The following is a 13,665-nucleotide window of genomic DNA, read 5'->3' as shown; positions in this document are numbered from 1 at the left end:
AAAATAGGTCTTCCTAAAAAGTCCTTAAAGCTAATCTTCCCCAGTGGTATGAAAGTGGTTCTCCTTTGAAGCTGGGAGTCTGATTCACATTTCTCCTCTGCATTCAAGCTTTTGCTTATTCATTTATTCATCTGTTCAACTGGCACTGACTGGGTTCCTATTCTGAGCCACACAGTAGGGTAGCTTTGGGAAGATAGTATCCCTGCAAAGAAGGAGTAATTACTCTTCAGTAATTACCCACATCTCTACCCACTGAAGACTAGATTATCTATCACTCTTCCTATCTGAGAAATGTTTTCCCCTATTGGAGGGGTGAAGAGGGGCAAATTCATAACTGGTTGGTTTAATGTATCTGATCTTCTTCAGGCAAAGGTCATGTGTCACCCAACTACAGCTAAAGTGAAGGAGGTAGCTTGGCAGGCAGATCAGAGAGCACAAAGGGCAGAACCACAGACAGAGAAAGGGTTCCAGAAACTTCTGGACAGTAAAGCAAATATCAAATAGGAAAACTCTTGTTCATTTATTCATTCAAAAAATATGTTTGAGCATCTGCCAGGTGCCAGGCACTGTACTAGGGATGGGGTTATAAGATTAAATAAGGGAACAACCTTACTCTCAAGGATCTCAGGATTTAGAGGAGGAAAAATGAACACGCACAAAATTATGATGAAATGAAATAAGTCCTAAAAGAGGTATGTACACAGTGATAGATGGAGAAAGAAAATGCTGAATTTGGAGATATTTTTAAGGCGGAGTCAATAGATCCTTATGACTATTTGGATGTAGAAGGTAAGGGAGAGAAAGAATTCAACGAGTACAAGGTTTCTAGCTTAGGGGACTGGATGAAAGGTAGTATTATTTAACTAGGAAAAGGAATATAGGAGGAGATTCAGGCTTTTTAGATGAAAGTGAATGTGTTTTGTTTTGCTCAAAATGCCCATGGAAAATCAAGGTTGAGGTGTCCATGGGTAGCTGAAAATGTATCTGGAATTTAGGTGAGAAATCAGACAATAATGTTTTATTGGGGATGGGTGGGTAAAGGGATAGGATGAGGAAGAGGAGCAAAAGGTAAAGAGTATAAATATATAAGAATTTGAAAACATGATCCCTGCCCCTAAGAAGATGATAATGCAAAGCTCCCACCTGCCCCACTTCACAGAAGCTGCTTTCACCCAGGTCACAAATGGCTTCAAATTGTCAAATGCAGAAGGCACTTTCCAGCCTGCATCTTGCCTGACTCTGTGGGATTTGCACTGTCGACTTCTTAGGGCCTCTGGCAGTTCTCTCTCTGGTCTGGCTTCTGTGATAGCACTTTTCCACTTCTCCTCTCACGTCTCACTTTTTCTCAGCTTTCTCCTACCTTTTCGTTAAGCATCAGGGATCCCCAGAGTTTTATCCCAAGACTTCTTTTTTCATTCAACATGCTCTTCCTGGGTGATTTTCCAGTTTCAATTGCTACTTACAAACAGATGGCTCTCAAACCAATATCTCTAGCCCAGACATCCTGTTGAACATAATAGCTGGCATATAGAAAGTACACAATAGGGGCCGGCCCCGTGGCATAGCAGTTACGTGCGCGCGCTCCGCTGCTGGCGGCTGGGGTTCGCATCCCGGGCGCACACCGACACACTGCTTCTCCGGCCATGCTGAGGCCGCGTCCCACATACAGCAACTAGAAGGATGTGCAACTACAACATACAGCTATCTACTGGGGCTTTGAGGGAAAAATAAATAAATAAAATTATAAAAAAAAGTACACAATAAAAGTTGGTCTGCTGAAACAAACTGAGCTCTAGCTGGATTCTTCCACTCACAAGCTGCATTATGTACCACCGTCAGGATGTCCCACAGAGTCATCAGATTAAACAAAAACAGAGCTAATCTTTTCCCCTGGCTGATCCTTCTTTTTAAACTCTTATTTATTTCTTTTTTCATTCAGAAAATGGTACCTTTAATACCCAGGTGCCTACGCCAGAAACCAGAATCATCCTAGACTCCCTCACTCCCACATTGTCTTGCAGATTCTACCTCTAAAATGTTTTAAATACACCCCGTCCTCCTCATTCTCACTGTCGGTGGCCCTTACCACCTCTCTCCTGTTTCACTGTGACAGCCTGCTAGTTCACATCTCTGTCTTGGGTCTTGCCTTATTCCAAAGTACTGTCAGAATGATCTTACAGGGTAAAGTTTAAATTCCTTGTCATGGGACAGATCTTTCCTCATCTGGCCCCTTGATCATTTCCTTCTACTCTCCCCAAAAAGAATCCTTTTCAAGAAAATAATTATTTACTAAGAAGGCTTGGTTCTGGAATGGCTCCATGACCTTGTGTATTCTGTTCCCTCTTATTGGGTACTCTTCCTCCACTTGCCTGCCTTCCCCATTTGTTCACCCAGAAGACTCTTCTAGACCTGTAAAGCTCAGTATGAGAGTTTCCTCCTTCCCCTTCTCCCCCAGCTGCCTGGTGGTCACTTTCCCTCCTCTAGGCTTCTGTTAATAATTTTTGCCACTTTATATTGGATGTTTGTTCAAAACTACAGGACACAGCATACTCCCTGAAGAGAAGACATTTACTTTATGATTTCTAGGGGTCCCTAGCACCTGGCACAGTGGCAGGTGCTCAGGGAATGACTGAATAAATAAATGAATGAATGAGAATGGTAGCAGAAACAGGACAGACATATAAAAAAGCTGTGGGAAAAAAAACATAAGCACATATACAATGACACACATAAAGAAATGCACCTCCTCTTGAAATGCCCTCTGCTCTGGGCCTAGACAGAAGGTCGCCTTTCTTCAAAGATGTCCTCGAGTCTACTTATTTCACTTACTATGTCTTTTAGGAAGATCTGTGGGAAAGAGGGAAGCAGGTAAGAGAAGATTGCTAATAGTCCTCTTGAATTTGCCCTCCTAGTCCATCTGATCCCCTTCGATATTTGAAAAAAAGTACAAGGCTCCCCCTCAGGTAGATGTGTAGAAATCACAAACCATTAATTTTTGTTCTGTTTGGATCCAAGTGAAATGACTAAGAAACTGGTTTGGTTCTGCTTTTTTTCCAATAGTTTTTCTAGTTCAGCATTACCCAGCTATGAAATGTAATAAGAGAAGGGATTTAAGCATTCAGTTAGAAGTTGGACTAAAGGGTATATTATGATTCCTTAACAACTCTGCAACGGTGATTCCACGAAGCTCAGCATTCTAGGTTGTATCGGTCAACAGGGCATTTGTTAGGAAGAATTTGCTCTGTTAGGTTTTAAAGCCTCTCAAGGCTGTGGAACTACATCTCTTTTGAGATAATTTGACCATAGTTTTGCCCTAAAGCACTTTAATCCTATGACAGAGCCCAAGTGGGAGAAGTAACATGACTAGAACTTTCTTGGAATGAGTGGGTAGCTTGGACATCTAAAATGATAAGGCAAAGGTAGGTGGGATCATTAGCATATCTAAAGCTTAATATGCAAGGGCTTCCATAAGAAGGGAGACAGCGTGCTTTGTCAAGGAGAGTGTAGGGGGTTTGCTAGTGTTTGTGTGTGCAAACGAGTTGCAGGGCAGTATGCATGCAACTTGAAAGTGCGATTATTAGAGCTGAAATGGAACATAAAATTTGAAACAGATAGCCAGCAGTTGAGCCGAAAGGCAGTCAGACCTGCTGGGTCACTAGCATTGCCACCTTCAAAGTAGATAAGAGGATCTCTGCATTAGGAGGAGGGAGAGATTGGTTCCTGAGATTGCGGTGGGGGTGGGAGTCCTAGGACAAGAATGGATTTGGGCTTCATTATGCAGGAACACTACTTGCTTTCACTTCTCATGGTCTCATTATTTCCTCACATATTTTCCTTCGAGTTAGGCATTATTCTCCACTGAGGATCAGTTATATGCCAAGTTTGATGCCTTAAAAAAATGTGGATTTTTGTACCATTCATTGTTGAGCATATCTGATTTTTTTAAAATGAAATACTTTCTCCTTGCTTTTACTTGACTCAAAAATAAATGAATGGGTTCCATTTTGGTTTTCCCTCCTAAATTTCCCTTAGGCATATACCAAGTATGTGTGAAATGTCAACTCAATTAGAATATTTCGAAATAAGTTATCTATGATTGTAAAAAGCAGGCCAGAGTAGAATTCTCTGCCTAAACTTACTGATGATATTACTATTGTAATAGTATCATGTTAAGGAGATTTAAAAACAATCTCTTCTGAAAAACTTGGTTTGATTTCCTAGCTTCTGTACAGTCCATGAACTCACTCTTACAAGAAATCATTATCAAAGCCAATGGGTTTATAAAATCCACTGTTGGAGTTGTGTATGTGTCTATGTCAGGAGGGGGAGGGTTGGGATGGGGTTGCTTTTCTTAGAAAACAAGAGAGGAAAAATAGAATACAACATCCCTTTGTTAAGTCAAATAATACTACAAATAGATAATGTCAGTAACGGGGCAGAACTCTCTTCCTCTCGTTGAAGAGGTTCTTGTCACCCTCCAGCCAGACTGTATTTTCCACAGGGTCTAATTCAACCTTTTTTTCTGGCTTCCATATAATATTAGTTAATAAAAGATGCCTGACAATAACCTCACATATCCAGAATTCTCTTATGATTAGCTTCTATCTAGCATCTGCCCCCACACCTCCCACATGGGAGATCTTAAACATAAAGAAATACTCAGTTTCTAGACCTATACATGGAAGACAAAAGCCAATGAAGCTTTAGCTTCAGGACCCCTCACTTTCACAGCACCCCTTCAAGGTCCTTTACCTAAGTAATTTTGAATATTCTTTTCTTCAGGCGGGTCCCCCAAATTAAATAAGCTTCAGGCTCCACAAAACCTGGACCCACCTCTGCCTATACATATATTTTGTTCTCAAGTACCCAGCGAACCCATTTCCCAGTAAGGTCCCAATGGCCATTTCACCTGAAGAATGGACCCCACAGTCGCTCAATCCACACACATATAGAGAGGGATAGAGCAACCACGCAGTGCAGATTTTCTGGCACACTTCCTACTTCAAATGTACACTGTTGTCTCTAGAAATGCTTTTTATACCAACTAGATCCTTTATCTGATGATAAATTTTAAAAATATGCACACCCCCATACCTTTACAACTGTTAACACATTGGGCCCTTGATTGTAAGCTCTCAATGAAGATTAATCAAAGGGATAAGAATTAAAACAGAACAGTAGTTTTGGGTTCTAACAACTTGGGAATTGCAAGTGTGTGTTGTTATTTAGGAAAGGGCTGGCAGCTGGGGAGAGGATGGAGGTGGAAGTGGGTGGAACTAGAGGGAAGGGAATTAAACACCTACTGGGCATCCACTCTGTACCAAGAGCTGTTTAGCTTTTTATATCTATATTGCATAAAACCCTCGGGAACAACAATCCCCATTCTAGATTCCTTTGCAGTTTGCTTAAAGATTCAGTATTTCATGATTTAAATGAGTGTAAAGAGGAAGTGAGGCCAATCTCAGGGAATTTGAGCTTGCCTAGGGAATTTATTCAAATTCTGAATCACAGAATACTCTGGTTTTCAAGGCAGCTAGCCTTCTAGGGCACTTGTAACTTAACAGAGGCAGCCGTGGAAGGTGTGCTAAGCTGTGGAAGGTCCAGCTTTCAGCAAGTCTTCACTGTGACATTGTGAGGGCTCCCCAGCAGCACTTGGCCAGGCAGGAGGAAGGATGCCCAACGACAACAGCAAACAATTTATAAATTCAGTCTCAGGCAGATTTTCTTCTGAGATGAATAGTATTAGAAGCCCTGCAAGAGGAATATAAACCTTCTCTATTACTCGTGTGTTCATAGTTACACGATGAAAAGAGCAGTGGAAATCCATTGAAGAGTTGCATAGGCTCAAGCAAGTGATCTCACTTCTTTGGGCTTAAATTTTCTCACGTATAAAATTAGGAAGTTGGAATAGACAATGGCTGGCATTCTTTCCATTCCTGATGTTCTGTCATAGTCATTGGCAAGTACGTTGGGTCTCAATTTCCTCATCTGAAGAACAATTAGCTTGGTTTTATTGTAGCTATTGAATTATAAGAAAACATGGAAAAATGGAACTCAAGAAAATCAACAACAGTGCTGTCCAATAGAACTTCCTGAAAAGATGGATGTGTTCTCCGTCTGCACTGTCCAATACGGTAGCCATTAGCTACACGTGGCTATTAAGTACTTGAAATGAGGCTAGTGTGACTGAAAAACTAAATTTTTAATCTTATTTAATTTTAATCGATTTAAATTTAAATGGCCACAGGTGGATATTGGCTACCACATTGGATAGGGCAGAGATCAACTTCATTTAAGCCAGAACTGTAAGTATGAAGATAAAAGAATAAGGGAGTGGTTTGAAATTGTTTCAACCGAAGAATAAAGGAAGGCATGGGTTTAATTTAGGCAATTTATAAAAAGAGCACTATTATTGTTTTAGACCTTCTAAAAAGGATAGACTCTCATTTTGTAACGATGGCAATGATAATAGTACCTTACAATTATATAGAACTTTATGCTCTCCAAAGTCTTTCATGGCTATAATGTGATCCTGACAACAACCCTGTGATGTAGAAGACAAGTAATAGTATCTCATTTTACAGATGAGGAAATTGAGACCTGGATGCTTGCCCAAGGTCACAGACTTCAAACAGTAATGAAGTAGTAATTCCAATCAATCACTTCAGACTTCATTTCTCCACTTCCTTTCACAGACAGTACAACCTCCAATCCTTCCTCTTGCCTAACTTCATCATGGAAGTGATAACAAATTATAAAATACTCCTAAATATGATAAGAATAGAAAAGATGAGGAAAAGCAAGAGACTCAATACTCCACCAACTAGATAGTCAAACCCTGAAAGAACTAAGAGTTAGTTGTGTCCCTTATGAGAAAAAGAAAGGAGTGAAAAATTAAGTCCCACTATGTGCCAGGTGTTCTACAGATTGTACTTGACAAAACAATTTTACGAGCCAACATTCTCGGCAGTGTTTCATTGTTGAGAAAGTTACTAGTCTGAGATCACTTGCCTCTTCAGTGGCACAAGGGGGATTCTGTTTTACAACTCTGGCTATTTCCAAATCACATTAATGGATGTGATTCAAAGGAAGAGAAAGATTCCCACCCTCCCACAAGCGCCCCGCCACCCCAACCTCATCACAGAGGATGCTGCAAAGTGGTTAAGCATGCAGTCACCCATGACTTTGGAGTCACCCAGACTGAATTGGAACCTCAGATCTGACACTGTTCAAGGGATTTAATGTTTCTGAGTCTGAGTTTCCTCAACTGCAAAATTGGGGGATCTTTATATCCACTTTACAAGGTTTTGAAATGAATTAAATGAGATAATGCATGAAAACACTTAGTACAGTGCCTGGCACAAGTGCTTAGTGAATGGTAGTTATTAATATTTTACATCATTACTAAGGCGCCGCAGACTGTGGGCAATTCTAAAACAGGAATTCCGAAAGCTACTTCAGACAAGGTAGCAATTTTGCTAAAGTCTACCAGATAGACAATCTCTGGAGGACAAATGACACTCACTCGGACACTGTAGGTTAAGTTAGAGATTAGGTTTAGAATCGGTGATTGAGGCAGAAGCAGTGAAGTGATGCCTTTGCTCAAAAAGTCCCAGGAGCTGTAATACTTCTGCTGACTTTTCATCTCTCGTAAGACAGATGTCAAACCTGGCCCTCTCTTGAGCCACATATCCAAGCCACATATCTTGGATCCCACATATCCAAGTCATTGTTTCCCATTTCTACCTGAATGTTACACCTGCATGAAAAGCCAACATTCCCCAAAGAGAACCCATTCATTCATTCGACAACTATTTATGAAGTATCTTGTATGTGCTAGGCTTGGTTCTAATAATCAGAGTACAGCTATGAATAAGACATATTCTTAGAGCTTACTCTTGGTAGAGGGGAACAGACACAAACAAACAAGTAAACAAAATAAATAAGATCATTTCAGATTATGGTAAGTGCTGTGAAGAATGAAAAGCAGGATGATGTGATAAAGAGTATCAGTTGATGGGTTAATTGATGGGTTAGGAAAGGCCTCTCTGAGCTACAGGAAAGGCCTCCCTGACCTATAAGAAAAGGCCAGTCAGGGCTGGCCCGGTGGCACAAGCGGTTAAGTGCGCGTGCTCCGCTGCGGCGGCCCTGGGTTCGCTGGTTTGGATCCCGGGCGCGCACCGATGCACCACTTGTCAGGCCATGCTGTGGCGGCGTCCCATATAAAGTGGAGGAAGATGGGCACGGATGTTAGCCCAGGGCCAGTCTTCCTCAGCAAAAAGAGGAGCACTGGCAGATGTTAGCTCAGGGCGGATCTTCCTCACAAGAAAAAAAAAAAAAAAAGGCCAGTCAGACGAGAATCTGAGGGCAGAGTGTTGTGGGCAGAGGGTACAGCAAAGGCAAAGGCCTTGAGGCAGAAATGAAGTTGGCGCATGTAAGGGACTGAAAGAAGGCCAGTGTGGCTAAAGCTGAAGCAGAGGAGAGGGCTAAGAGATGAGGTTAGAGTGGATCAGGTGCCAGATCATGTAGAGTTTATGCTGGGTGATGGTAAGGAGTTTGGATTTTATTCTAAATGCAGTGGAAGGCCATTTGGATATTATTAAGCAGGGCAGCAATGAGACCTGATTTGCTTTTTAAAAAGATTACTCCTAATCCTGCCATCCCTTTGCCCAAACACATAAGTGTAAGTACACAAGTGCACACACACAGTTTCTCTTAAGAGCATCATCATTTCGCCAGTTATCTGTCGTGTGTGAGTCTCTCCCCACCCCCATTTAATCTGTTGCCAAATCCTATCAAGTCTGCCTCTAGGGTTTCTGAAGCTCAATCCCTCTTTTGCATTTCCACTGCCATCACCCTAATTCAAGTCCTCACCATTTCTCACGAGAGTTACTTCAGGAGCTCTCTAACTGCTCTTCCAGACTTGTCTCTCCCTTCCAGTCCACATCCCACTTCCAGATAAATCTTCCAAAAGTAAAGTTCTGCTTATGTCTCTTTTTGCTCAAGAACATTCAAAGGCTCCCTACTGCCCAAGAAACTAAATTGTAGTTTTCTAACCCAGTGTTTAAGATCCTCCACCGTGTATCCTCAACTGCTTTTCTCTCATACCTGCCTACATTCATGCTATGCTTTGGCTAAACTGGTCTACTTGGTCTTCTCAGAACACATCCTGCTTTTATTTATGCTGTTGCCTGGGTCGGAACTGATGCTTCCTCCAGTTACGCCTGTGGAGAGCCCATGCCATTCAATACCTGGAGTCAAGTGATGCTGTCTCCATGACACTTTCTCTGCTCTTTCTGACTAGAGGTGAACCCCCCGCAGGATTTTGTCTGAACCTTTTTAAAGCGTTTATTATATTGTTCTTTGTATTACAGTTATCTGTGTACATGTCTTACTCCTCTACTAAATTATTAGCTCCGTGAGGATGATGACTGAATCTTATTCATTTTTTATGCTTGTTAGTCCCTAGCAGAGAACACAGTGTACAGGAGGTGCTTGATAAATATTTGTTGAATGACTGAATGAACAAATGGACAGACAATTAGACCTAAAATTCATCTTTAGGCAGCAGAGCTCAATAAGATGATTTTAGAAAATAATGAATACTCATAAGAGGGAATAAGAAGGGTCTAGCCCTTTAATCTTCACCATGGCATTTAAGGACTCCTGGGAAACACAAATAAGCATGGAAATAGGTTTTCATTGTTTTACATGGAATGGATGTCAGAAAAAGTCACTTGGGAGTTGCTGAAAATTATGCACTGTGTTACCAGTGCCCTAGGATACAGATTCCATGTCTGTGGCTCCCCACTACTCACAGTCCTTCAATCCCCAAGGTAGGTTTATGGGAAATAATGTAGAACCATTTCCCTTAGCAATTAATTTTGAGTTGAACAGTTCCTTTTCAGAAAAAAAGATAAAAGTTTCAGCTAATTCCCTAATTCTTCACTGTACTATATTAGCATTCCAGAAAGACTGAATTAGTGTGTTGGAGTTTACCTCAAGCAATTGTGCTGGTAAGTTCATTTATCTTAAGTGACTTTGCTTTGGAAGAAAGGTACTGAATGAAGTTCCTCATGGAGCATACGCTTCTATTGGTGTAGAAAATGGGTACAACCTTTGCCTGGGAAGCAACAAGGCACCCTTTCCTCACTCACTATCTGTTGCTGCATGCACTGACCTTGACTCTCTTTATGAAAGAGGATAACGGGATGTCCCTTTTGCTACTTAAATTACACATATTGTTGGTACATTGTTTAGTTGCAAACCATCTGTTATTAATTATGTCTGAGAATCATGAAGCTCCCATGAAGTAATGGTGCCTTGTTTTTATTACTTCTTAATAGTTAAAAAGACTTCTCCAAAGATTAAGGGATCCCCTGAAGATCAGTCCCTCAGTGAGAGAGAAACGTGGCAGTCGATACTTCCTCAGTATGGCTTACCTTCCTCAGTATGGCTTACCTCACCCCAGACTGCTGCCCCTCATGAATCCCATTCATGCCAACACACCTTCTTGCCTACCAACAAGCTGGGTACCAGTTGTGCTTTGAGTAGCAGGGGTGGTTCCCTGCATCATTTATGTTGTTTTCTTTTCCTTTCTTTTTTAACTTTATAATAATAATTTGTTCTGAAATATGTAGTCCTCATAGCATGTCCTGAGGAAGGGAGTGGAAGCAAGGCTTTCTAACTCTGGTTCCTAGAGTGTGTGCGTGAGTGTGTGTGTGTGTGTGTGTGTGTGTGTGTGTGTGTGTGACTTCATTACCAAAAGTTTAGGTAACTAGCTTTTACCGGCTTCTTAAAATCTCTGTTTTCTGTGGACCTATGTCCTGACTTCAGGACCAACTACTGTTCCATTGCCTGGAGTGTCCAGGAAAGAATCTTCTTTTTCAAACACTGTTGTGGTATCTGTTTCTAAGAGAGGTCGAAGGGAAGATAAGAGTGTGAGTCCTACCCTTAGAGAGAAGTGAGGTATCCACTCTCTTGCCAGTGTTCTCTGGGGGAAAGAGGAAGAGAATGCATTTATATTTTAACATTGGCTCCTTGACGTGAGAAGTACTCTCCTGTAGTTCAGGAAAATAAGGTAAAAATATCATCTCTAGATTTCAGCAAAGAAATTCAGAATGGTACAGTTACGGTAGAGGAGAAGGGACTTGAAAACTTGGATGCAAATCCTGGTTCTGCTTCTAACAAACAGGTAGTCCTGGGCAACCTACCCCACCTGTCTGAGGTTCAGTTTGCCTAACTCTAAGACAGGAACAATAATATCTGGTATGTGGATGTTTTGCACAGGTTAAATGGGACGGCATGTGTAAAGCCTCTGACATCCTTATAGACAAGATAGAGAATTATGGGGACACACTGAAGAATTTGGTGGATTTGGCTAAAAGATTTCCTGTGACTTCCCAAAGGGATCTGCCTTTGGCCCTGTCCTGCTCAATTTGTATAGCAATGATTTAGTTAAAGCTACAGAAAATATCTGTTTTTTTTCCTGAGGAAGATTTGCCCTGAGCTAACATCTGTTGCCAATCTTCCTCTATTTTGTACGGGAGCTGCCACCACAGCATGGCCACTGACAGACAAGTGGTGTAGGTCTACGCCTAGGAACTGAACCCAGGCCACCGAAGCGGAGTGCACTGAATTCAACCACTAGGCCACCAGGGCTGGCCCTAGAAAACATTTTTAAAAATCTCATTTGTGGATGTTACAAAATTGGGAGAGACAACCATCAAATGCAAAAAAAAAAAAAAAAATCCAAAGTAGGAAACCCTCAAAATGTCAATTCTAACAAAATGAATTTTAAAGTCCAGGTTGCCTTCACGGCAGCATGTGTTAAAACAAAAAAAAAGGAAAAAGAACGAGTGGGACAAGGAGGAGTTTATACTTATGTGATGAGGTGCTGGAAAAAATCAAATGAGCTTACAGGTTGTACCAAGAGAAGCAGGGTACCTAAAGTAAGGGAGGTGATAGTTCTCTATTCCATGTGGAGCAAGATGATCAATTCTGAATGCCCCTCTGTAAAAGGAATACAGACAAACTAAAGTGTATTCACTATAGCAGCCAGAAAGAGATTTCTATATCATGTCCTATAAGGAACTCAGAATGTTCAACTTGGAGAAAAGAAGTCTTAGAGGGACCCTCATAGTTACTTTCAAATATAGGAAGGGCCATGTGGTGTCAAGACAGTGAAGCCAACTCTGTGTCTCCACAGACAGAACTAGGACCAGTGAGGAGATGAAAGAAAAGCTCACAAAAGGTGCATCGAGCTGCTGGGTGGCCTGTCTTGCTGGGGCTTCTCAGACACCGCGTGGCTCCTTGGCAGAGTATCACCATCAGAGGTTCAAGCACCAGACAGAGACTGGACCAGAGGAACTCAAATTTTCCTTCTACCTTAGAAATCCATGGCTGTCATTAACTCCAGTGTCGCTCACAGTCCCCCCTTGCCCCCCACCGAGGAAAGGTCTTTAGGAGATAAATCCAACATTAAATGCTTTTAGTAGAATACAATGTTTTTATTATTTATTTTTTAAAATCTCTGAGTCCTGGGCAAGCACTGATTTCAATCAGCACCATAGAAAGGGCACTAGATTGGAGACAGAATAATTTGGGTCTCAAACTCCAGCTCTGACATTTACCTGCTACTTGACTTGAGGCAAATTACTTGACTTCTATGAGCCTCACTTTCTTCATCTGGCAATATTAATACTTAGTTTAAGGGTTATTGGGAGGATTAAATGAGATACCATATCTTGTTGAGTCTAAGACGCATATTTTTCACATTTTAATAGCTCTGAACTCAAGACGCACTTTAACATTGATGGTGTGCCATAGTTTAATTGGGAGTGTTTTTTTTTTCTTTCATAGTGGCACATAAAGGAATGTAGGTCTTTACAAAAATCAATTTCAACTTATATTCAAATGAATATGCTAACATATATTAAACACTTAGAATAACAACTGGCACACAATGAGTGCTCAGTACAATGTTAATTCCATTCTTCCCTTTCTAGACAACAGCTTCATAACCTCTTGAGGAACAGGGGGTCCTCAAGAATTAGTAACTGGAACTGACCTACAGATTCTCAATATGGAAAATGAATGAGAAGGTTCACACCAGATCCTATGGAGGGTTATTTCTATTCTACGCACACACACACACACACACACACACACACACACACACATTCTCTCTCTCTATAATATATATGTATATGTATTCTTTCTCATCCCATTTCCTGTGGTCATGTAAACTTGCTGTAATTTTCAAACTCTGCTTCTCAGTGTATTTTGGTTCAAACATTTATTGAGCACAAGGCTAAATGTTTTTGCCTGTTTTATCTTAGGAGAGAGGATATCTCTGCCATCACCAACACTCTACCCTCATCAGAAAACCCAAACCAATCGCCTACCACAGAATGTCTTTGTCAAGTTTAATATCCTTCAGATCTGACTTCTTTCCTCTTCTGGTGCTCAATTCAAGATGCTTTACTTTGTCACAAAAAGCATATAATAAACTCAATGCCGCAAGGATATAGTAGTCAGGGAAATTTTTTCTTTTCCTAGCTAGGCCTGAACATAATCATCAGAGAGGCTTTTTGTAGTCAGATACTGTGGTTGTAAGTGTGGATTTTTCCTCACGTAAGAACATATTTAATTCTTTGTAAAATG

At 41.0% G+C, this 13,665-nt stretch overlaps 1 protein-coding gene across 2 annotated transcripts in view; it reads right to left on the bottom strand.

Annotated features, from left to right (window-relative positions):
- Positions 1-13,665, bottom strand: part of LOC131404372 (uncharacterized) — a 67,744-nt gene that overhangs the window by 40,093 nt on the left and 13,986 nt on the right. The gene's annotated exons all lie outside the window — the stretch shown is intronic.

This window comes from Diceros bicornis, chromosome 4 (assembly GCF_020826845.1).
Source record: "Diceros bicornis minor isolate mBicDic1 chromosome 4, mDicBic1.mat.cur, whole genome shotgun sequence".
NCBI lineage: Eukaryota > Metazoa > Chordata > Mammalia > Perissodactyla > Rhinocerotidae > Diceros > Diceros bicornis.
Note: the sequence above shows the minus strand (reverse complement) of the source record. Positions and strands in the feature narration are given on the sequence as shown.